The sequence below is a fragment of the Coenobita brevimanus genome, chromosome 90, assembly GCF_032717465.1.
Source record: "Coenobita brevimanus isolate Jiangsu-jjx chromosome 90, ASM3271746v2, whole genome shotgun sequence".
In the NCBI taxonomy this organism is placed as follows: Eukaryota; Metazoa; Arthropoda; class Malacostraca; order Decapoda; family Coenobitidae; genus Coenobita; species Coenobita brevimanus.
Genome location: NC_137043.1, coordinates 22870718 through 22897275, shown reverse-complemented (window position 1 = coordinate 22897275; position 26558 = coordinate 22870718). Strand labels below are relative to the sequence as shown.

At 43.2% G+C, this 26558-nt stretch overlaps 1 protein-coding gene and 1 pseudogene across 1 annotated transcript in view; one reads left to right on the top strand and one right to left on the bottom strand.

The window, feature by feature from the left end:
* LOC145411591 (selenoprotein F) overlaps nt 1–26558 on the top strand; it is a 176239-nt gene that overhangs the window by 141400 nt on the left and 8281 nt on the right. The window lies entirely within an intron of this gene.
* On the bottom strand, nt 3727–3846 carry LOC145411740 (5S ribosomal RNA; annotated as a pseudogene).

The window sequence follows — 26558 nt, the reverse complement described above, 5'->3', positions numbered from 1 at the left end:
ACCAGCAGGACAAGATTTACTGCTATCCAAAGAAACTGACATAATTGAAAAATTGAAATATGTGTCCTGTAGGAAAAAGTGATCGTGCAGTGATAAGTTCCAAACAATAGAAGGGAATGTGGTGACAAGAGATTAGCTATATAGACATGGAAGATACAACTTTGGGAAAGCAGACTTTACAGGATTGAGACAGTTTTTCGAAGAAGCGGATTGTAAGAAAATGTTCTGGAAAGAAGTAGAGTTAAACAGGATGTCAGAGAAGTTAGTCAGGAGCGATAGAAAAAAATGGTGGATTACTAGTGGACAAGGGAGAAAAGACGAGCAGATGGGGAGAACACTTTAAGGAATTATTGAACATAGAGGATGAAAGTAATGCAAGTATAAATGGTTGGATAATGGCTGGGAGGAGGAGGGATGTGAGAAGAGAGGAAGAAATCAGTAGGATGGAAATTGTGGAAGCAATGAAGAAAGTCAAAATGGGAAAAGCCCCAAGAATTGATGGAGTGTGCGGTGAAATGCTGAAGCATGGAGGAGAGAGAGTAGTAGAATGGATGTGGAAGATGTGCAGATTGGCCTGGAAGGAAGGTAGAGTCCCAGTGGATTAGAAGTCAGGTATAATTATTTCCCTGTACAAAGGGAAAGGGGAAAGAGAAGTGTGTGGTAATCATAAAGGCATTTGTCTTCTTAGTGTAATAGGAAAAGTATATGGTAGGATACATATTGACAGAGTTAGGGAAATCCATCCATCCATCCATCCATCATCCAATCCTACGTTGCCTCATGAGGCGCATTGGAGCCCGGGGCTAGGCAGTTGGTCCTGACATTTAAGGTGAGAGTGACCAGCCTCACTCATCCCTGAGTGGCATTGCGTGAGCAATAAACCCCAACCACTCCTTGGATATAAACCTTCACTGGCTCGATCCGACTGGAGTGCAATAATTAACCACTAAACCTCCGGGTGCTAAAATTTGGTTATATGGTTACTACCCAGCATAGTAAATGGTTTCCTGGTGTACAAGAAACCATTTGGCTTGTTACTCAGTGTAAAGTCACCCACAGGCAGAAGGAAGAGGAAAGAATGAAGGAAAAAATGATGGAAGAGGGAGTGTAAAGTCACCCGTAGTTAGGGAAATAACAGAGGAATTAGTTGGAAAAGAACAGGGAGGTTTCAGGAGGGCAAGAGGTTGTGTAGATCAGATATTAATTCATAGATCTTTAGTGGAAAAGTTTCTAGAGAAGGGAAAGAAGTTGTATGCGGCCTTCATGGATTTGGAGAAAGCGTATGACAGGGTGGATAGACAGGGATTGTGGAAAGTATTAAGGATATATGGAGTAGATGGGAAGTTGCTGAATGCCATGAAGAGTATGTATGAGGGTGCTGAGGCTGCATTGTTTGTGGATAGTGAACTGTGTGAATTTTTCTATTTGAAGGTCGGGTTGAAACAGGGATGTGCCATGTCTCCATATTTGTTCAATCTATATATGGATGTGCTTATAAAGGAGATAACAGGTAGGGCAGTGGATGTTGGAGAGGCCCTAATGATAGGGGGCAGTGTTTGGAAACTCCCTGTTCTGTTGTTTGCAGATGATAGTGTCGTTAAGCAAAGATGAAGGGGAGCTGCAAGGCTTGGTGGATGAGATTGGGAGAGTGTGTAGGAAACAGAATCTAAAGGTGAATGTAAGGAAGAATAAAGTTATGGTCTTCAAGAGAAATGAAGTCAGTGAATGCACAGTGAGGTTGGTTCAGAAGGAAATGGAAAATGTGAATGCATTCAAGTACATGGGTAGTGTGATGATTAAGGATGGAAGTTTAGAGTGCGAAGTGCATGACAGGGTACATCAAAGAAGAAAGGCTGCTGGTTCCTTGAAAGCACTGATAAGAAACAGGGAAGTGAGCATGGAAGTGAAAAAGTTACTACATGACAGTATTGTGATACCAGCTGTAACGTATGGAAGTGAAGCTTGGACGTTGTTGGAGGGACAGAAGTTTAGAGTGAGAACAGTGGAAATAAGTTATTTGAGAGGAGCATGTGGAGTCACATGGAGAGAGACTGAAAAATGAGGAAGTGAAGGAGCATTGTGGTGTGGATGTGGATGTGATAGGAAGCATTAGGAGAAACACATTGAAGTGGTTTGGCCATGTGGAGAGGATGGAGAGTTAGAGACTGACAAGGAGAGTGTACGTGAGTTAGGTGGAAAGGGGGATGCCAAGGATGAGATGGAGGGATGGAGTGGAGAAGTATATGAGAGAGGGGGGGGGTGAGCTAGGAGCAGGGCAGTGAAATGGCAGGGGACAGGGTAATATGAAGGCAATTTGCCACCCCTTACGGGATTAAGGTGTCTGGCAGTAGGATCGGAGATAATTCAGTGAAACATAAGACACGCAGAAGAGGTAGGATATCTTTCTAGGCTTTTACAACTCGAATGTGGAATATTGTGCCGAAAGCAAGTGGGAAAGAGAACTGGAAAAAGGATTTGTTCAACAGAAGGTGTATAATAGCTAAAAAGGAAAGGGATGCGGCATGGAACAAATGGAGAAAGTGAGGCAGCAATAGAACAGAAGAAGAGTACAAAAGAGCTAGAAATGAATGCAGTACATACAAGAGTCCGTAGAGAGGAAGAAAGAAACTTTGGAAGAGGTATAATTGACAAATGTAAGGAAGAACCTAAATTGTTTTATAGGTTTGTCAGTGGCAAATTTGAACATATGGAAGGAATCAATAAGCTGAAAGGAGGAAAGGTGTACTAAGATGCAGTAATGCAAGCAGAAATAGTGAATCAAAGTTTTCAGTTGCTTTTCACTAAAGAAGTGATTTTATGGAAGGGGAGGTTGTGAATAGAAATGTAGTGTTAAAAGATATAAAGTGGAAGTGCAGGAATTGTATAAATTACTGGAAACTCAAGATGTAAGGAAGGCCCCAGGGCCTGATGGGATCTCAGATTGGATACTGAAGGAATGGAGAGAACAACTGGCAGACAAGTTTCCTGGTTTAATGGTGAGTTCTCTGGAAGAAGGGAGACTGCCCCAGGAATGGAAGAGGGCCAGTGTGGTACCAATTCACAAAGGAGGGAGTAACAAAGAAACACTGAATTACAGTATAGACCAGTGTCCCTGACCTGCATGGTCGCAATTTTGTGCAAGAGAATCCAGAAAGATAGATAGATAAAATATCTGAAGAAGATGGACATCATGGCAGAAAGTCAGTATGGATTCAGAAATGGAAGGTCGTGCGTCTCAAATTTGTTGAGCCTCTACTCAAGGGTAATTGATGTCCCACAGGAGAGAGAGAGTTGGGTGGATTGTGCGCATCTAGATCTGGCGAAAGCCTTTGACAACGTACCTCATAAATGACTTATGTGGAAATTGGAGCACATAAGAGAACTAAAGGGAAACTCTTGGAGTGGATGGGAGACAGATGAGGAGAGTAATAAAAGACAAAATGTTTGGGTGGAGGGAAGTAACACATGGAGTCCCATAGGGCTCATTGCTGGTGCCTGTAATGTTCCTAATTTATGTAAACAGTATGGTGGATGGAATGAACAGTTGTGCAAGTCTGTTTGCTGACGATGCAAAGATCATGAAGAAAGTCAGAGTTTTCATTCATTCATTCATTGCCAGACGCCATGTATCCCAAACGGGGCGGCCAAGGGGTCAGAGTTAATTGTTTTTACAGGGAGGGGCACTAATCCTCCACCAACCCCACTTGACACGTAGGGAGAACGTTATGCCAACAGCATCTGGTGTTCCCAGGCGGTCACCCATCCAAGTACTAAGCAGACCCAACGTTGCTTAAACTTCGCTGATCGGACAGGAAGCGGTGTACTCGACGTGGTATGTACGTTGTTAAAGATCGTAAAATGCCAAAGGAATACCTAGACAGGATTTATGATTGGAGCCAGGTATGGGAAGTGAATTTCAATGCAAAATATTGAAAATGGGTATAAGTACCAAGAGGCCATCCCAGAATTACTTGATGGGAAAGGAACTCATTGTAAAAGTGAGAGAAGAGGAGGACCTGGGAGTGTTGGTCCAGGATAATTTGTCACCCAAAAAACACACGAACAAGATTGTCAGAGAGACATACAAGGTTTTCATAAACATTCATTCATTCATTCAACATCCAATCCTACGTTGCCCCATGAGGAGCGTAGAAGCCCGGAGCTAGGCAAGTTGGTCCCGACATTTAAGGTGAGAGTGACCAGCCTCACTCATTGCTGAGTGGCATTACATGAGCTATAAACCTTCACCAGCTCAGTCTGATTGGAGCTCCGTAAATACCCACTAAACCACCAGGCGCCAAAATTTGGGTATATGGTTACCACCCATCATAGTAAATGGTATCCTGGTGTACAGGAAACTATTTGACTTGTCACTCAGTGTAGAGTCACCCACAGGCAGAAGGAAAAGGAAAGACTGAAGGGTGGCATTTCATTACATTGACGAGAAGATGATGAAAAAGTTTATAGAAGTATACCTTGGTATGTGATACCCCGGCTTAGCGATTGGGGTAGTATTCCACCATACCCCCGCCTAACAATGACCAAACCCCGGTTTATTTTTTTTTTTATTTTTTTTTTTTTTTTATACCAATACCAATTTGGCTGATATTTTAGACTAAAATTATGTTTAGGTTGATTTACAAAGTGTTTTTAGACTTAGATTAATGTGTTTTAGTTATAGATGGGGTGAACATTGTCATTTTGGGATCCAGTTTGCTAAGTTTGATTTTTTCCAGACTTATATATATTTGACAATTTTCACATTTAGATTGGCTTTAAACTTGTTTGGTTGAGTTTAGGAATTGGTTGGGGGAGAAACCCAGGGCTTAAAAATGCATTTCTATACTTAACATGTTAAATCTGCCCCAATATACGATACCCCACCTATTGATGGGTCATTACTTAACCAATTGCATCATTAAACTGAAGTATACCTGTAATGCATATTATCCGCCCCAGGTTGGAATATGCGACACTGGTGTGGTCCCTACATTAAAAGAATTATATAAACAAGATTGAGAGAATACAAAGAACAGAAGCCAAGATGGTCCCTAGCCTAGCATATCTGTCATACAAGGAATGACTGGGTCTGCCTTTTTTAGAAGAAAGAAGAGGGAGGGGCGACATGATTGCAGTGTTCAGGATCTTGATGGGTTTAGACAAAAGTGACAGAGAAGATCTGCTTGTATGGGATGGGGGAGCAACAATAGGACATGGAAAGAAATTGAAAAAAGACAAGTTGCTTGAAAGATGTCAAGAAATACAGTTTTCCATGTACAGTACCCTCGCGTCCAACACGCGTTAGTCCAGCACGATTCACATCCAGCACGGAGAGCAAATAATTAGTATTATTTAATACAATTTAATTACTTTAACACGAGTGTGTTAGCATAACATGCACAGAGCTCCGAGAAGTGGGCGAAATCCGCAGAGTTCAACTCTAACACGATCACCCCCGGTCCAACATGGTCATACTGGACATTCCCATGATGATGATAGCCAATGAAAACTTCTGATCAAGTAGCCTTCCCCGCCCGCTATCGTGACATGATCGTGATGCCGCCCAATTAAAAACGCTTCTGGTGTCACGTGATGTTTTGTTTAAATTTCTCCCACCACAGCGCCACTCAGTCGCATAATTCGCATTGGAACGTGCTTTTTTCTTGCTGCATTTTCTGCCCTTGTTACTGCATTTTACCCTGCTCACGATGCCTAGGAAGCCTTCTGAGAACCCCAAGAAGCGTCGGCACCTCCCTCAGGCCACCAAGCTAGAAAGCATCGAGAGGAAGAAGAAAGGGGAGAGGAAAGTTGACATTGCCAAGGCCTACAACATGAATGAAGCCAATGTGAGGACCATAATAAAAAACCAAGACAAGATCCTGGCAGCCGAAGGCTATCACATGGCACTTCATACCAGGTTTGCTGAGGATACGATGGTAAATCGGAACGGTAACGTGGTAAAATTGCCAACGATACCATGGGCATTTGGAATTCATCTGGATGGATTCCTGCCGAGGATACGACAGGCAAAACAGTGTGACCAAAACCCAGGCGACTCGACAGAGAATGTATCGTACTACAACATTGAACATTTAGCCTGACACTGAATACATATTAATATTTTAGAATAAATATCAATCGTTTTGAAACCCTTCTCATCGGCGTGTGTACCCGTTTATAAACAAAGTTCATTCATTCATTCTCCTTATTCTCTACCGAGTCAGCGACAACGATCACTTTCCACAGTCACGAGACGGGGCTCTGGCAACAGTGTGAGAAGCATGCCGTTTGCCGAGGATTACAGAGTGCTAGGACAGGCAGAAGCAGGACCTTCCATGGCTGTGGACGAAGATAGTGATTCTGAGTGTGATTTCGAAGGATTTATGAGGGAGGTTGAGGAGGAGCAACAGCCATTACCTGCTAGTGACGCCAGCAGCCATCCTCCGGGGACCCAGTAGGACTACCTACAGCCTTGGATACCACCTTCCATTCCCAGCAAGCCCACCAACACTATCCTAAAAGGTTAGTTATCATTCATAGCACAGTACCATTTATTATAATTACAATAGTACCAATATATGTATAGGTATATGGTAGGTATTTAGGGTGACTTTTCCTAGGGTTGCTGACATAATTCATTTTTCCCCATAAGCTCTATTGTTAGTCCAACACGTTTTTGGTCCAACATTTGACCCATGCATGACAATATTACCGTGTTGGACGCGAGGGTACTGTAGATGCTTACAGCCTGGACAAAGAGATCGTCCAATCCAAAAACTTAAAAATAAGTTTGACCGGTTGAGACACAGAGACGGGACCCCACGAACGTAGCTCATTTCCTATATATCACAACTAGGTAAACACACACACACACACACACAAGAGAGAGAAAGAAGACGGCTGCATGTCTATTCGCTTCCGGTGCTGTCTACTATTGGCCACTACTGGCCACACTTAATACTATCTTTATGTGAGTCAAGCTCTGTGCTAGGCTAAAGTATGTGATGTTCTAATAAAGTAGAGAAAGTAAAAGCAAAAAAGTACAGTAATCCCTCTAATATCCGAACGCCCAATATCCGAACATCCCCACTAACCGGACATAATCCTCCTGGGATCCAATATTCCCAAAATGGGCCAAAAACCGCAAAAATTTAAAAAAAAATCTGACTTTTTTTCCCTCCCATAATTTGAAATTCCCGCCTGGCGCTGAACAGCTGTTACACCATGGTCCCTTCACCCCTTCCTTCCTCCCCCTCCCCCCTCCCCTGTCAGGTTGCCATTTGGTATTTTTCATTACCAAGTGTGGGCCAATTTGGTAATGAAAAATTCGTTTGGTAATGCATTAGAATAATGCATTACCAAATGGATTTTTCACATGTATGAGGATACACAGGATGGAGATGGTGGATTGTTTGCTCTCTCAGATTAATCTGCTACCCTACATAGTGTGAAAATAATCAACATGGTGTTAGTTATAAGGAGAGTGATTACATGTATTTCCACTTGTATATATAATTAGTGAAGAATATATGCTAGCTTTATGAATTTGGTATTGAAAAGTTATATTTGACAATGAAAGTTGAGGAGATTGGTAATGTGGCTGTTGCGATCTGGCAACTCTGTTACCCCACCAACATCAACAGTCACAGCTTAACTCCGATGGAGAGCAGATACTCATAACAGTGCAAGCCACATGTGCTTGTTTTTTGTGAATAAACAGTGAATAAACTGCAATACCTTGCCACTAGAACACAGAGGAATTTACAGTGTTGTGCAGTGTTAAGAAATTAGAATTTAGAGTGCAGAGGATTAACTGTGGACTGCAAACTGGCGGTTCAAACCAGTCCAGGAGCAAGGGACTTGTAAGTACCCAGAATGTTTAATATTGTATAAACTCACCTCTAAAACCTCATTTTATGGTTCTTTTGCATTTATTTCAGTCTTTTATGTCCCATATTGGTGTGATTTGGGTCTTAAATAGGTGCAATGCATGTGCAGAGGGAGTTGTATAGGTGTTTTTCAGAGTTAGGGTCCATAAGTACAAGTCCATAAGCTGGGGCCCAATATCCGGACAGGACCACTATCCGGACCTGCCTATGGCTCTATTGATCCGGATATTGGAGGGATTACTGTGTCCAAATAAAAGAATACGTCAAAGTCAGTGCATCAAAGGAATCTGCTGATACAATGCAATCATCAGCTAGGTGTCATCATATCACCAGGCGGGTAGCAGGGAGATGTCAATTTGTAAGTAAAAGTTATCTCTCTGTAAGATGGATTACCGTACTTTGGAAAAGTGTCTCTAGAGGGTGCAAAGAGAAGGGACAAAAGTAGAAAACAGAATGGAGAATACAGAGAACTGGTTGAAATGGAAACATATAATAAACTACAGTAATCTGTCATTTATCTGGACATAAAAGAGCAAAGGCATGTCCAGGTAGTGGCAACATCCTGATAATGAACACTATTCCCCTACCATACCCAGACTCTACATATACCCACCTCCAACCTATACGTAACCTATTTGTACAGTACCTATGCTTAATTTGACAGTGTTTTCCTGTCATTCAGGCATATTTAGACATCAAAACACACAAAGAAATATCCAAGTTAATGCTAAACACCAAGAAAATCATGCAGAAAAACCAGTGAAAACCAAAAAACACCTTACCAAAAAACTACTGTATATACAGTACCCCTCCTTATTTTGGCAGTATTTTCCAGTCATTCTGCATATTTTGACATCAAAACATACATAGGATTATCAAAAATAATTTTCAACACCAAGAAAACCATGCAAAAAAAAAAAAAAAAAAAGACCCCCCCCCCCCCCAAAAAAAAAAAAAAAAAAAAAAAAAAAAACTCCCTCTATATTGTATGTACAGTACCACTCCTAATTTTGGCACTGTTTTCAGGTCAGTCTACCATATTTAGATATCAAGAAACACATAGGAATATCCAAAGTAATGCTAAATACCAAGAAAACTATGAAAAAAGAAAAGTTGAACACATAAAAACACCCAACCTAAACACTACTGTATGTACTGTACCCCTCCTAATTTTGGCAGTTTTCTGGTCATTCTGCCATATTGAGACATCAAAACACACACCAAGAAAAACATGATAAAAAAAAAATATATTGAAAACCAAAAAACACCCAACCTATACAGTACTGTATGTATGGTACCCTTCCTAATTTTGGCTCTGTTTTCTGGTCATTCTGCAATATTGAGACATCAAAACACACATAGGATTATCCATATTAATGCTAAACATTAAGAAAACAATGCATAACCAACAAAAATCTACAAAAAACATGACGACAGTTTGAAAATCTGTTGTCTGTGACAAGTGATTGCTCCGAGGGCTCAGACTAAATTCAACGGCCAAATATGCCATCAGAAATTGGTTATATTGATATAAATAGGTATACTGTCATCTTTGCTGATGTTTATACTATAAGATAAGCTAATAAACACACGTAAAACTGATAAGTAAAAATGCAGTAATAATATCAGGAGTAAAGCTTACCTTCATAATTTCCCACCATCCTAGTGCAAAATTTTTGCCAGCACCTTCCAAGAGTTAAGCCTATATGTAGATGCAGAATTTCAGGAGCTTTCTCTTGGTCACTTTGGATATTCGATGCGGCCAATAATAGTCAAATAAATCACAGAAAACTTTGAAAACTAACAAGTCAGTGTTATCACCATGCAGGAGAGTAGGGACTGGGAGTGAAGGGGGGGAGAAGTGAGGCTGTGGGCAGGATTCTGCCTCTTCTGTCAACAGGTGGATGGCGCTTTTACCATACATTTACTCTTGCCTTGCAGTCTGTTAGACACCTAGTGGCCATGCGGAAACACAACTCACCTTTAGATTCAGTTTCTTACTCTCCCAGACTCATCCACCAAGCCCTGCAACACCCCTTCATTTCCACATAACACAGTATCATCTGCAAAGAACAGTACGGGGAGTTTCCAAACATTACCCTCTTTCATTAGGGCTGCTTCAACATCCACTGCCTTACCTTGCATCTCTTTTATAACCCCATCCATATACAGATTGAATAACCATGGAGATATGACACATCTTTGTCCAGCCTTGAAATAGGAAAATTCACTCATTTCACTATCTACACGCACAGCAGCTTTAGCATCCTCATACATATTCTTTTTATAACAATTTAACCAATTTCTGGTGGCATATTTGGCTGTGGAATGTCTTTTTGGCCCAGGAACAGCTGTCACTGATGTCAGATAACTGATTTTCCAACTGTCCTGAGTTTTTTTGTGGATGTTCATTGCTTATGCATTGTTTTCCTAGTTTTTAGCATTAATATGGATAATCTTATGTGTGTTTTGATCAGATATTCATTCTGAGATCTTTAGTGGAAAAGTTTCAAGAGAAGGGAAAGAAGTTGTATGCAGCCTTCATGGATTTGGAGAAAGCATATGACAGGGTGGATTGACAAGGATTATGGAAAGTATTAAGAATATATGGAGTAGATGGGAAGTTGAATGCTGTGAAGAGTATGTATGAGGGTGCTAAGGCTGCAGTGCATATGGATAGTGAACTGAGTGAATACTTCTATTTGAAGGTTGGACTGAGACAGGGATGTGTCATGTCTCCATGGTTGTTCAGCCGGTATATGGATGTGGTCATAAAAGAGATACAAGGTAGGGCAGTGGATGTTGGAGCAGCTCTAGTGAGAGAGGGCAGTGTTTGGAAACTCCCTGTACTGTTGTTTGCAAATGATACTGTGTTGTTAAGTGAAGACGAAGGGGAGCTGCAAGGCTTAGTGGATGAGTTTGGGAGAGTGTGTAAGAAATGGAATCTATAGGTGAATGTAGGGAAGAGTAAAGTCATGGTCTTCGAGAGAAGTAAGTCAGTGAATGTACAGTGAGGTTGGACGAGGAGGAAATGGAAAATATTAGTAAGTTTAAGTACTTGGGTAGTGTGATAAGTAAGAATGGAAGTCTAGAGTGTGAAGTGCTTGAAAGGGTACAACAAGGTAGAAAGGTTGCTGGTTCCTTGAAAGCATTGATAAGAAACAGGGAAGTGAGCATGGAAGTGAAAAAGTTACTATGTTACAGTATTGTGATACCAACTCTGACATATGGAAGTGAAGCCTGGACCTTGTTGGAGGGACAGAAGTCAAGAATGAGAACAGTGGAAATGAGTTTGAGAGGAGCATGTGGAGTCACATGGAGAGACAGACTGACAAATGAGGAAGTGAAGGAGCATTGTGGTGTGGATGCGGATGTGATAGGAAGCGTTAGGAGAAACACACTGAGGTGGTTTGGCCATGTGGAGAGGATGGAGAGTGAAAAACGGACGAGGAGAGTGTATATGAGTGAGGTGGAAGGGGGGAGAGAGAAGGGGAGGCCAAGGATGAGATGGAGGGATGGAGTGGAGAAGGATATGAGGGAGGGGTGTGTGAACTGGGAGCAGGGCAGTGAAATGGTGGGGGGCAGGGCGACATGGAGGTGATTTGTTTGTGGTTGCCCCTTACGGGATTAAAACATCTGGCCGTAGATAGATGGATAGTTTTGATGTCTAAATATGGCAGAATGACCTGAAAACAGTGCCAAAATTAGGAGGGGTTCTCTACACACAGTAATGTAATTTTTTTTTTTTTTTTTTTTTTTTTTTTTTTTTTTTTTTAGGTTGTCTTGGTGTTGAAAATTATTTTGGAAAATCCTGTGTATGTTTTGATGTCAGAATATGGCAGAATGACCAGGAAACACTGCCAAAATTAGGAGGGGTACTGTACATACAGTAGTGTACATATATACAGTAATCACTCCAATATCCGACGTAACAGAGCCATTGGTAGGTCCGGTTATTGGTTTTGTGCGGATATTGGGCCCCAGCTTATGGACTTGTACTTATGGACCCTAACTCAGAGAAACACCTATACAACAACTCCCTCTGGACATGCATAGCACCTATTTAAGACCCAAATCACACCAATAAGGCACATAAATGACTGAAATAAATGCAAAAGAAACATAAAATGAGGGTTTAGAAGTATGTTCATACATTAATAAACATTCTGGTACTTATGGACCCTAACCTAGCCTAACTCAGAAAAACACATTCCTACTGCAGATGCAGTAGGTAAGTATAGTATGGAAAAAAGTACAGTATGAAACATTCTGGTAAGTATAGTATGGAAAAAAGTACAGTATGAAACATTCTGGCTACTTACAGCAAGTCCCTGGCCACCTCGATGAATAACCACCTCCTCTCGGACTCTGACAGTAAGAACGATTTCCTGAAGCACTTGCAGTACACTCTTCCTGAAGTCTTGCACTGAACTTAGTTAATAACACACAGAAGTCCGTTCTCTTCACAGTGTTCACTTTAGTCCAAATAATGCTCCATTGTAATTTTGTGTTGCACATTAACTTTTCCCCTTCTTTTCAAAATTTCCAAAGGCAAAACAAAGAAGTCTATTTACGTTAAATTTAGTTTCCACTGAGTCTTTTCTCTCAGCTCGAAAACCTTAACACAGCACACCGTTTTTTTCACTGCACAACACTCAAAATTCCCGTGTGGTCTAGTGGAGAAGTTCTTGCTGTTTATTCACTGTCAGAGTCCGAGAGTATCACTGGCAGGCGACCAAGAGGTGCATCGCTGGGTCGTGGTGATGGCGTACCCACTGCAGAGGACTCTGAGGAGAGCCGCAAACTCACATTGAGCGGTGACTCCACCATGGCTGATGTGCTGGGCTGTGGCTCAGAGCATGAGGGCCTGTCTTGGGGAGGCAACGGAGTGGAGCCAGGGCTGGGCACAGCGGGGGTCACGGGCCTGAAAAAACTGTCAATCGTTGACTGACGCAAGGACCAACGATTCTGACGATTGATGATGCGCTGCCTGAAAGCACGCACTTCCTCCACGAGTCCCAAGGGCCCCATCTCCCTGTCGCAGTCCGGGTGTTCCAGGTAGTCTAGGACGAACTCTAGATGTTCCCGGAGTGCGCTCAGCTTGGGGATGGCTGGAGTAGTGTCCTGCTGAGAGGAGTCCGCATCATCGTCGCCTTCGTTGTCAGAATCTTCAAGTTCGGTACTGACACCAGCAACCGAAGACGCGATCTCGATATCAGACAACATCTGATACCCAGGATCGCCCTCGTCGTCGTCCAACCACTCACGAACATCGTCCACATCAACATCGTCGCCGTGCATACATAGCCGTGCATGGAAGTCATCCATGTCAAACCCTAGAAAATCGTACTCCACATCCGTTCCTAGAAGCAGACGAGACCAACCATGTTCAAGAGTTTTCACAGGGACTTCCTTCCATGCACTAGCCCAGTTGTACAGCGCAGAATTGATGTTGTAGCGGCGAAGGTTTTCCAAAGTCCGCTTGCCTCGTGTGTCCCATCCTTGCCTGCTCTCGTCCTCGTCCTCGAGAACAACCATCACCTCGTCCAGGAACTTCCGATGGTATAGGCGCTTTGTTGCCACGATCACTCCTTGGTCCATGGGTTGAATGAGAGCAGTCATATTAGGTGGCAGAATCATGCACCTAATACGGCCATTCTCAGCAACCAAGTCCTTGTCGCACGGGTGGGCAGGTGCATTGTCGAGCAGAAGGAGAGCCTTTACCTGGTCGCGAGGGATTCCCAGTGTCTTCGTCTGGTAATGGATGACCTCCTTGACGAAGTGACGGTGAAACCAGTCTTTGAAAATCACAGCTGTGAACCATGCTTTCAAAGAATGGTACCAGACGACAGGAAGGACATCCATCACCCCATGATGGCACGGAGGGCTGCTTTGCATGGCCAACAACAACGGGCTTAAGCCAGTGCATGCCGTTAGCACTGGCACAACACAAAGCAGATATCCGTTCCTTGGAAAGCTTGCAGCCAGGTACACGCTTCTCCGTCTCCTCGGCTAGAGTGTTCGTTGGCAGCGAGCAATAGAATAGGCCAGTTTCGTCAGCATTATAGACTTGACCGAGAGTTAGGCCCTCCCTGTCGATCAAGCCTTTCACCTTGTGCCGGAACTCGTCAACTCCATCCTCGTTAGCGTCCAATTCTTCGCCATGTGCTTTACGGTTAGCAAGGCCGTGTCGCAACTTGAACTCGAAAAGCCAACCCTCGGATGCCTTGAAGTCTAGGGCATCGTGAAGCCTTGCGAACTTCTCAGCAGCAGCCTTCAGCTCCATTCCACGTACCATCACACCAGCTGCACGTTGCTGTCGGTACCAAATCAACGTGGATCGGTCGATTTCTGCAAACTTGGGGGTAAACATAACCTTCCTTTCCACGTTGCGTTTGCTTCTCGACGAGAAGTCAGCCGTGTGCTGCATGAGTTTGTCTCGGGAACGTTTGATATCGAACAAAGTCGACCGGGCCAGGTTATACTCGCGGAGAATGCAGGAAGAAGACCAACCCGCATCAACTTTCTCCAATATCTCCCTCTTCTTTTCCAGAGTCAACACCACTCTCTTCCTTTTCTCAGGTGGCGGGGCCATCATCACACACACTAAGAGGAGGCCCGAGAGCAGCAGGAGGCCCTGCAGCAGGTAGGGCACCACCACAAAAACGAGCACGTGGGCAGCCATTGCGAAGAGCGTAGGTCCAGTCGCGGTGAGAGACAGGCGGGAAGTGGGGAGGATGCAGCGGCGCTCTATCGGACGTCGGAGGAATGACGCACCAAAACAATGTTCTCCCGCGGTGCGCGCGGCAAGTTCAAATTACGGACGGGAAAAAATCGTTTTTATTTTTTTGGGTTTTCGGACCATTTTGGGAATGTTGGATCCCAGGACAATAAGGTGCGGGTAGTGGGGATGTTCGGTTATTGGGCATCCGGATATTAGAGTGATTACTGTATATATATTTTTTTACACTAGGAAGAAGGAACCAAAGGCCACGAGCCCGCAGTAACTGTTCCCTCCAAGAGAAAAACAAAATACAAGAGAGAGCCAAATTCAAGATCCGATCATTTCGAGATGCCTGGACACACTGCACTTGAAGGACTGGAGATCAAATGAAGCAGGAAATTCAGACAGAGGGAGACAGTTCCAGAGTTGACCTGTTGCATAAATGAAGGACTGAGAGTAATGTTTAACTCTTGCATTAGAGAGTTGGGCAGAAAAGGAATGAGAGTTTGCTGCTAAACGGATGCTACGCACCCGTCGTAGAGGTGGAGGAATGCAAGCAGACAGTTCAGAGGAGCAGTGACCATTGAAGTAGCAATAGAGAAGAGATAAAGATGGAACAGTTCTGTGAAGAGACAGAGGTAGGGTGTTTTTGGCTTAGAGCATGGTTTTCTCAATGTTCAGCATTACTTTGGATATTCCTATGTGTGTTTTGATGTCTAAATATGCCAGAATGATTGGAGAACACTGCCAAATTAAGCATATGTACTTACGTACAGATAGGTTAGGTATACGTTGGAGGTTGGGTGTAGGTAGGGTTTCGATATAGTAGGGGCATAGTGTTTTATCCGGATATTGCCACTACTCAGACATACCTGTGGCTCTATTATGTCCGGATAAACGAGTAATGACTGTATAACCAATTTCCGGCGGAATATTTGGCCATGGATCCCTCCCCCCCGAACAGCTGTCACTCGTCACAGAAAGATAACTGATTTTCCAACTGTCTTCAGGTTTTTTGGTGGATTTTTTATGTACATGCATTGTTTTTTTGGTGTGTAGCATGAATATGGATATTCCTATGTGTGTTTTGATCTCAGTATAGCAGAATGACCTGAAAACACTGCCAAAATTGGAAGGGTACTGTGCATATAGACACAGGTAGTTTTAACTTCTTCTTTTTTTTTTAATGGTTTTCTTGATGTTTAGCTTTACTTTGGATATTCCTGTGTGTGTTTTGATGTCTAAATATGGCAGATTGACCTGAAAACAGTGCCAAATTAAGAGGGTACTTCACATACAGTAGTGTATAGGTAGTTTTTTTTTTTTTGCATGTTTTTCTTGGTGTTTGAGTATTTTGGATATTCCTATATGTGTTTGATGTCTAAATATGCCTGAATGACCAGAAAAATGCCAAAATAAGCAGAGATACTGTACAAATAGGTTAGGTAGGTCTGGGTATAGTTGGGGAGATATTGTTCATTATCTGGATATTGCCACTACCCGGACATGCCTTTGGCTTTATTACGTCAGATAATTGAGGGAGTACTGTATTGTGTTCTAGAAGAAGTCGTGTAATTTGAATTTCGTGTAATATAAGCATACTTTTCCCATGAAAATACATGTTAATTGAAGGAGTTAGGTTCTGTGAACTTTCTTGAGTACTATATGGTAACTAAAATATGGATTTTACTTCAGAGGTAGAAGGACGGTTGGAGGCCATGATGAATCAGACAAAATAAGTTAGGTAACAAAAAAATGGTGTAAAACACTGGTGAGGCTGCAAAGTGATGTTGACAAGAAACTGGTACATCAGTAAATGCATGTTTGGCAGCGTTTTTCATCCTCCAGCGTGGGAAGACAGTGTGAGACCTGTGGTGGCCGCATGTGAAATGCCCCATTGCGTTAGTTTCATTTTTCTTAAATCATGTTATTTTAAGAAAAACGTGTATTGTAAACAAAAAGACAGTTTTTTTACATAGTGTTATTTCAAAAACATGTAATTTTATCTCATGTAAACCAGGAAGTACCTGTACTTTCTGAACAGACCTCATTTATGGGCCTAGGTCCTCAGGAGGTGGTGAGGGGTGATGGGGAGAGCAAAGAGATGAGGCCAAGGGATAACAAAGTAGTGTGGCAGCTGGAGAGCACTGCAGTGAGGTGGTGGAGGAGCATAAGGGTGAGCCAAGCAGCAATGAAGATGGAACAGATAAGATGTAGGCAAGCGAGATAGGGTGTAGCTTTTGCATCCCACTCATTGATGGCCTGGACTCTTCCTCAGCTGATGGTTGCCACAGTGGGGAACAAGGCAGTGATGATGGTCTGCCATGCTTGTGCCATCGTAATCGCCAAGAGCTCCCTGTGTGGCCTGAGGTGTTGCTCTATCCTGTACTTAGTAGCATAACTCCTCACTAGGTTTGGGTCCTTTTCCTGGGTGTAAGGAGTAGTGTCATTGATCTTGGCAAGGAACTCCTTTAATGTCTTATATTCAGGACACAAATGGGCTCATCCTCCTCACAGTCCATGCCACCCTGCCTCCACTACCTGTGCCCTTAGCTCACTGAGCTTCTCTTGCATATGAGCCTCACCAATCTTGTCAAACCCTGTCCTGTGCAGTAGGTTGAGGATCTCACAATGGATGCCCTCAACCACTGAGAACCCTGTGAACTCCAGCCAGACTTTCCTGCAGATGGTGTTGAGTGTGCTCAGCTGTACCACCTTCCACACCGATGTGATGTTATCAGTGGCATTCTTGATGTTTTATTTTCTCCAAAACTGTCACAGTATGTCAGTCTTCCTAGAGTCACTTGCTCTCACCAGTTGCCACGTGATGTGATGGAGGTAGTGGGCCTTAAAGGAGGTAATGACACCTTGGTCCATGGGCTGGAGCAACAATGTTGTGTTGGGGGGCAGTCATCATCATATATCATTTATAAGGGCTCCAACATGCATTCATGCATCTGCCTTGGTTGCCTAATGGTGGCTGTCCATGCTGTTTGATCAGTGGTAGTCTCTCTGTTGAGTTCCTTATTCCTGAGGTCACAGTCTATGACCTCGTCTCAGGTTTTTCCGATCTGTCTCTCACAACCCTTCCCTTAACGTTAACAGTTATCACTTTCCACACCCATTTGTCATCCTCTGTACTCTCTACATTCCCAAACCATCTCATTAGTAGAACCCCATTCATCCTGAAGTTAAAGGACCGGCAATTTTTAAAAAACCGGCAAATTCAGTGTATAAAAATGTTTGACTTGCAAAAAGAATGAATAAATTTGAATTATGCACGCGTTTATGGCCGTGCCGTGTGGATGGTTCTAGTCTGTACTGGGAGGGTGGTTCTAGGTTGCGCTGGGTGGATGGCCGCACACATGGATGGCCTTCTACAATACACAGCAACGCGACCTTTGTTTGCACTGTCACCGACCCGAGTAGGTCACTGCTGCCGCTCCGCTACTATCTCTGTGTTTTGTGCCGCTTTTACAGGAAAAGTCTGTCACAAAATCATCCAGCAGTGCCTAAGGACAATTCTAACAAGAGAAAAAGGGTGGTGTTAACTCTAAAACAGAAACTAAAAATATGTAAGAAAATTGAAAGAGGTGTGAAACGCTGTGTGTTGATGAAAGAGTACAACATCGGTTCATCCACCATTTACGATATCGAAGCACAGTCACAGAAACTTAAAGAATTTTTCATGAAAACTGAAACATCTGATGGCATTGAAAAGCGACGAACACTGCACACAGCAAAGTTGAAGGACCTCAATCATGCTTTGTATGAGTGGTTCCAGACAGTGAGGTCTGAGGGCATGTGCATTTCGGGTCCTATGTTGATTGAAAAAGCAAAAGAATTTCATGAAAAAATGAACATAGAAGAGAAGTGTCTTTTCAAGCAGTTGGTTAAGTTGCCTCAAAATTCGTCACAGAATACGGCAGCTGGATATCTCGGGGGAACAGAAGTCTGCCGACACAGTCTCTACGGACGAATTTGTAAGCAAATTTAGTGCCATTGTTTCTGAACACGGATTGACTGCAGAGCTAATATATAACACTGATGAAACTGGGCTGATGTGGCGATGCTTACCAACATCAACTCTTACATGTGGCCATGAGATAGTTACACGTGGATTCAAACAAAATAAGGATAGAGTGACTGTGCTTGTGTGTGCAAATGTGGCAGGTACGCACAAACTCAAGCTGCTGGTTATTGGCAAATACGGCAAGCCACGGTGTTGTAAAGGGTTGTCTGATTTGCCAGTTTATTACAAAGCACAGAATAATGCCTGGATGGCCTGTGAAATTTTTCATTGGTGGTTTCACCACGTTTCTGTTCTAAGTGTTAAGAACCATCTTAAGAAAATTGGTAAGCCAGAGGACAGTAAAGTGGTGCTTGTGCTTGATAACTGCCGAGCGCATCCCCCAGCTGATCAGCTCGTAAATGGTAAACTTTTTGCAGTGTTCATACCACCCAGTATTACCAGCCTTGTTCAACCCATGGACCAGGGTGTCATTCAAAACATCAAGATGTTGTACAAGCGGGACTTTATGCATAAAGTCCTAAATGCTGATGGGAAAATTGGCGAGTTTCAAAAGGAGTTCAACTTAAGAGAAGCCATTTACACTCTGGCAATCGCGTGGAAAAATGTGAAGAAACAAACCCTCAGTAGGTGTTGGCGCAAGATGTGGCCTAGGGTTATGATTGAATCAGAAAGCTCTGACGATGACGAACAATTTGAGGGCTTCCCAACCGAAAAAAACATCGAGTGAGGATCGGCAGCAGGAGGTATGCAACTTGGCAGGCTGCATTGTTCCCCAGGAAGAAGTTGGGGAATGGTTGAAAGTTGATGAAAATATTCCTGTCACCCATAATTTCAGCATTGAGCAAATAATAGATGTAATGATGAACAGAGGAAAAGAAAACACCAAGGACGAAGAAAGTGATGGGGAAGAGCCTGAAGAGACTAAAATTTTGTGGAGTGAGAGAATAAATGCAATGAACACCGTCATCAAGTTTGCCAAGATGAAGCCGTTCTTCACAATCCTTAATCTTTCTACACCAACTCATTAACCAGATGATTACTGAGAGGCGCAAGAAAATTAAACAAAGTGACGTTCTCCCTACGTGTCAAGTGGGGTTGGTGGAGGATTAGTGCCCCTCCCTGTAAAACAACGAACTCTAAGCCCTTGGCCACCCCGTTTGGGATACATGGCGTCTGGCAATGAATGAATGAAAACATTAGAACGATGTTCCAGAAAGCTGCACAGCAGTCGTCAAAACCACCGCAGCAGCCAGAACCAGTGCCATCCCCATCAGCTGTGGATGTGGAGGATGACCGTCCAGCTGTCCTTCGACTCTAACAATGTTCGTAAGGATGAGTGAGTACTTACACAATATTTTATCAGGCTGCGGAGTTGCATTATATATTAACGTTATTCTTACCAGGTTTCTTGCTCAGAAAAGATTAGTAGACTAACACATTGTTACCCTAGTCACTTGCTTCCGCCAGCTTAAGTTACCGAAGTCACTCGCCAACAAAAATATCATTTATCTTAACGTATTGGTTTTGTATTTCTGCTAGCATGGGACTGTGATTGAAAATTCTCAGTATGAGGTGGGATATCAACTGCAGAGTGGAATGCTTAATTAAAGTTTTCATTCAGTGGGCTTCTTAGGAATGAGGATGGGTGCGGGGAGATGGACAACAGTCGCTCAGAAAAACATACGTAACCTGCTCCTGACAACATTCGAACATGTGTTCCAGCCAGCAGAGGTCCTTCCGTATTTTATTACGGTATTCCTGACAACATTCAGACAACGTGTGTTCCAGCCAGCAGGGATACTCAAGAAATAAATGTTCATGAGCCATTAGCACGGAAAAACATGCGTCCGCCTGGCAACAGTCGGACATGTGTTTATGGTTCAGAAACATACAGTATTTTATGAGCCATGTCTATGAATTATTGCATTTATTACTTTAAATAAATAGTGTGCTGCAGCATGTGAACATTTATTTATTCCAGACCTACCTTTTGATAAGACGTTAATGACTTCTCAACGTTAAGAATAATGAAATAATATACTTACTTACCCGAATCTGAGCAACAAATATTGGGTATGCAAGGTGCTGCAAACATTCAACTCGGTAGAGATACGTGGTAGGATGGTGCCATGGAGTGTTAGGTATACAGTAGGGTGCCAAACAATGTTTTAATAATATACCCACCGGAGTTTTTCTCATACATCCTGTAGAAATACTTAACTGGCACTTTAAAATTCCCATTAGTGCCGGTTGATGGGGGTTCTACTGCGCAGTGACAGTATCGTAACCAATGAGGTCTTGCCTAAGTGACGTATTTGCTGCTGCTATAAAGCTTCAATTGGGAAAAGTTTCAATACCATCTCAGGACTTTTGCGGCACCTCAGTTTGGGTTACCTTTCCTAGAAGGGTAGTCAAGTCGTACCCCACCTGCTTGTGGTGACCTCGCAGACACCCTGTTTTTTTTGTGTTTTTTTTTCTCTATTGCCAGACGCCTCAATCCCGTTTGGGGTGGCCACATACAAATCGCCTCCAAGTCGCCCTGTCCCCCGCCATTTCACTGCCCTGCTCCCAACTCACACCCCCCTCTCTCATATACCTCTCCACCCCATCCCTCCATCTCATCCTCGGCCTCCCCCTCCCTCTTTCCCCCTCCACCTCACTCACATACACTCTCTTCGTCAGTCTTTCACCCTTCATCCTCTCCACATGGCCAAACCACCTCAGTGTGTTCCTCATAACGCTTCCTATCACATCCACATCAACACCACAACGCTCCTTTATATCCTCATTCATCAGCCTGTCTCTCCATGTGACTCCACAGGCTCCTCTTAAATAACTCATATCCACTGCTGTCACTCTTGACTTGTGTCCTTCCAACAACGTCCAAGCTTCACTTCCGTACATTAGAGTTGGTATCACAATACTGTCATGTAGTAACTTTTTCATTTCCATGCTCACTTCCCTGTTTCTTATCACTGCTTTCAAAGAACCAGCAACCTTTCTTCCCTGCTGTACCCTTTCAAGCACTTCACCCTCCAAACCTCCATCCTTACTCATCACACTACCCAAGTACTTAAACATACTCAAATTTTCCAATTCCTCACCATCCAACCTCACTGTACATTCACTGACTTCACCGCTCTCAAAGACCATCACTTTACTCTTCCCTTCCACCAAGCCTTGCAGCTTCCCTTCGTCTTCACTCAACAACACAGTATCATCTGTAAACAACAGTACAGGGAGTTTCCAAACACTATCCTCTCTCACCAGGGCCACTCCAACATCCACTACCCTACCTTGTACCTCTTTTATTACCCCATCCATGTACAGATTGAACAACCATGGAGACATGACACATCCCTGTTTCAACCCAACCTTCAAAGAGAAAAATTCACTTAGTTCACCATCCACACGCACTGCAGCCTTCGCACCATCATACATACTCTTCACAGCATTCAACAACTTCCCATCTACTCCATATATTCTTAACACTTTCCACAATCCTTGTCTATCCACCCTGTCATATGCTTTCTCCAAATCCATGAAAGCCGCATACAACTTCTTTCCCTTCTCTAGAAACTTTTCCACTAAAGATCTAAGAATGAATATCTGATCTACACAACCTCTTCCCTTCCTAAAGCCTTCCTGTTCTTCTCCAACTAATTTCTCTGTTCTTTCTCTAACTCTGTCAATAAGTATCCTACCATACACTTTTCCTATTATACTATGAAGACAAATGCCCCTATGATTACCACACACTTCTTTTTCCCCTTTTCCTTTGTACAAGGGAATAATTATACCTGACTTCCAATCCTCCGGGACTCAACCTTCCTCCCAGGCCAATCTGCACATCTTCCACATCCATTCTACTACTATCTCTCCCCCATGCTTCAGCATTTCACCACACACTCCATCAATACCTGGGGCTTTCCCTGATTTTACTTTCTTCATTGCTTCCACAACTTCTACCCTACTGATTTCTTCCTGTCTTCTCACCTCCCTCCTTCTCCCAGCCATTCCCCAACCACTTATACTCGCATTACTTCCATCCTCTATGTTCAACAATTCCTTAAAGTGTTCTCTCCATCTGCTCACTTTTTCTCCCTTCTCCACTAGTAATCTACCATTTTTATCTTTCACTCCCCTGCTAACTTCACTTCCACCCTGTCTTACTCTTTTCACCTCTCTCCGGAACATTTTCTTAGTCCCTCCACTTTACACTCAAATTCCTTCCAAATTCCTCATCCAATCTCTTCTTACTCTCTCTTACTAATCTTTTCACCTCTCTTTCTTTCTACATATAACTCTCTCTTCCACCTCTCAACCTCTTCCACGCCCCTATTTCTCATCCATTCATTGTATGCTTTCTTCTTTTGTGCCACAGCCTGTTTCACCTCTTCAGTCCACCACGCTGTTCCTTGCACCCCCATCCGTCTTCTCTTCCTTCCACACACCACATCACATGCTGCACATATTTCTTCTGTAAATATTCTACACACACCTTCCACATCTCCCATCTGCTCCAATTCATATTTGCCCAATCGTTCCTCCACTTCTCTCTTATACTGTGCCTTTTTCTCATCCTCTTGTAACTTTCCACTCTCCTTGCAACTACTCCTTCCTCTCGTCTTTCCCTTCTTCTATTCCTCCATCTTACTTGAACTCTAATTCTGGCCACCACCAGGTAGTGGTCAGAAAGTCCACTCCCCCAGCCTCTATAAACTCTTGCATCCATTACACATCTTCGCATCCTTTCATCCACACACACATAATCAATCATTGCCTTCCTTTCATTCAGTTCACCACCCACCCTTCTCATCACTCGCCATGTATACCTGTGGATCATTTAATGCCTGAAGAGGGTATTGGTTATCACCAACCCCCTCCCAGCACAAATGTCCGCTAACACACTCCCATTCTTATCTATCTCAGCAGGCACACCCCACTCACCAACTATTCCATCCACCTTCACATTCCCAACTTTACCATTCATATCACCAATCAAAAACACTCTCTCATTCCTTCCAGACTTTTCCATGCACACTTCTACATTTGTCCAGAACTCTTTTCTCACTCTTCTAGCACGATCTTGCGTTGGCGCATACACACACACAATCGCCCACATTTGTATTCCAACTTTCAACTTTACCCACACAATCCTTGACCCAACTGATCTGTACTGTCTTATGCTTCTCTTCCATCTTTTACTCACAACTATACATACTCCTTCCTTTGCCCTCTCATTCTCACCTACTCCTGCACATATACCCCATCCATACTCCCATTCTCTCACACTTTCTCCCCTCCATTTTGTTTCAGTTATTCCACATACATCCACTTTCGCATCCTCAAGCACCTGGACAATCTCTCTCTCTTTCACCTCATCATTCACTCCTCTTACATTCCATGTACTCATTACCAAGTCCTTTGTCCGGTCCTGGGTCGTCATCGTTTGGTCAGTCCTTGTCCGAGGCTTCTTGTTTGTTTTTTTAGTTAGTTGTTTTCCGGGGAGGGGCACTAACCCTCCGCCAACCCTTTTAGTCACCTTTTACGACAAGCAGGGATACTGGGGGAGTATTCTTGAAAAACCCTCTACCCCCATTTCTGTTTTTTGTACTTGTTTTTCTTTCGGTTTTCTTTTTTCTCCTAAATTAGGGTGACACAAACGGGGGTCCGGGTAGTATTGTATATACATTTTGCTGTTGTTGTCATTTTGTTTTGTTTTTTTGTTCTCCCTTACCATGAGTAAACAACACCAGTGCCCTCGCTGCAGTAGGTCTGTAGCAAAAAGTGCACAAGCACTGAAGTGCGCCTACTGCAGCGAGTGGATTCATATAGTTTGTGAAAATCTGGATGCAGGCGACTATCCATTCATGAAGAAGAGCCACCAGCTGGGCTTTCGCTGGCTGTGTAGCCAGTGTGTTGCACCAGCAGACGAGGTCTTGGCTGGTGGAGGAAGTAGTACCAAGAAGGAGTTTGAAGATAAAGTTATTGGGCCGATCTTTCAAGCAATCAGAGACGTATCAAATAGACTGGAGGCACTAGAGACCAAGGTCTCATCACCCATGGCGGTCAAGCAAGATCAGGCCAAGTCATTTGCGGATGCTGTTCGCGGGTCTCTCGTGGGGGGAAGGAAGGATCTGCCTGGGGGTGTGATTGAGATCAGTGCTCATGGTCAGAAAAATGCCTTTCATAGTCAGCATGTACTGATTGTGAAACCAGAGAGTGGCGCTGGTGCCCTGACAAATCAGATGGGACCAGAAGACATCAGAGGCGTACTTAACTCCGTACCGGTTGATAGCTGCCTTAAGACCAAGGCTGGTGGGCTGGTAATGAAGTTTCCATCAGCTGAGGCCAAGGGTGAAGCAACTGGGGTGCTGACTGATCATTTTGGCACTGAGGGCACTTTTTGCATATGAGAGCCAAAGAAAATGTTGTCTAAAATGACCGTGACAGGCCTTTCCTCTTCCTTGGATGACTCTGACATCATCCCAAATAATTCTGAGAAAAAACAATAAAATTAAGATGCTCGTTGATCGAGGTTGTACCCTCAACCTTCTCTTCACAAGGACAAGGAATGACACCAAAACTGCTGTCTTGAAGATGTTGCCAGAGGTGAGATCCTCCATTGTAGAACAGGGCAATTACATCTACCGTATGTGGATCTTACAAGATGCTGTGCTTTTGATAGATTCTGGGTTACACAGTGTCATTACTGTCAAGGCTTTGGTCATACATTTGAGAGATGTTCTAGGAAAAGTGATGAACCTAAATACGTCTTTTGTGCTGGAGCCCATAAATCTAAGGACTGTAGTAACAGAAATTCTCCCAAATGCATCAACTGCTCCTTTTTAAGACATCAAGATGCTAATTCAAAGTCACAGTCGGTTACCCATTTTGCATCAAGTAGAGAATGTCCACTTATGATTTCTCATAGGAATAGATTGACTGAAAACACCAATTTTGACCATTCAAAAAACTGACTACGTCCCTCTTGAACCAGTTAAGGATGGGTCTTCTAAATATTCGTTCTATCCATAATAAGATAGACTATATTAATGAAACTCTAAATCAGCACGAGCTTGACATTTTGTGCTTGACTGAAACCTGGTTGTATGAGTCTGATATCGATATTATTCGTAATGCTTTGCCTAAGACACATTCTATTATTAGTATTCCCAGGCCTGCTGCTGACTGTCCGGGAGAAGGCATAGCACTCATCTACTCAGCAGCACTTGCAAACGTTTCTCTCATTGACTCAGACCTGACCCCATCTTCATTTGAATTTATGAAAGTATTAATAAATTTCCATCAGAATACCACTAGAATTGCAATTGTCTGTCGACCAGGTCATCCGGGCAGAGATCGAGGTTTTATGGAGGAGTTTGGGCAGTTTCTTGAAGTATTTTCTCTTAAACCTGGAGGATTTCTTGTTTGTGGTGATCAGTTATTGGGTTGACAGTCCAGAGTCAAAACCATTTTCTTCAGAATTCCTTGAGTTGATCACCCAGGACAATTTTTTCAATCATGTGAGTAATCCAATTCATGTCTCAGGACATGTCCTTGACTTGATCTTGTCCCTTGTTAGTTGCAGGCGCGTATCAGATTTGGAGGTTGACTCATTTGACCCCCTCATCTCTGATCATGCTCTGATCACTCTTAGTTTTGATATCCCGAAATCCCCTTCATATAAAAAGGTCATCAGGTTCAGAAATTACAACAGTGTTGACTGCCAGTTGATGTGTTTTGAAATTGATCAACGTTTAAACTCCATCGATTCTTCAAGTCTTTCTTCTGGTTAATTGGTTGATATTTACGACAGTGAGCTCAGGTCAATTTTTGACCATTATTGTCCTGAAGTAGTAAAAACTATCACTGTACGTGATGATTCTCCGTGGTATGGTCCATCCAT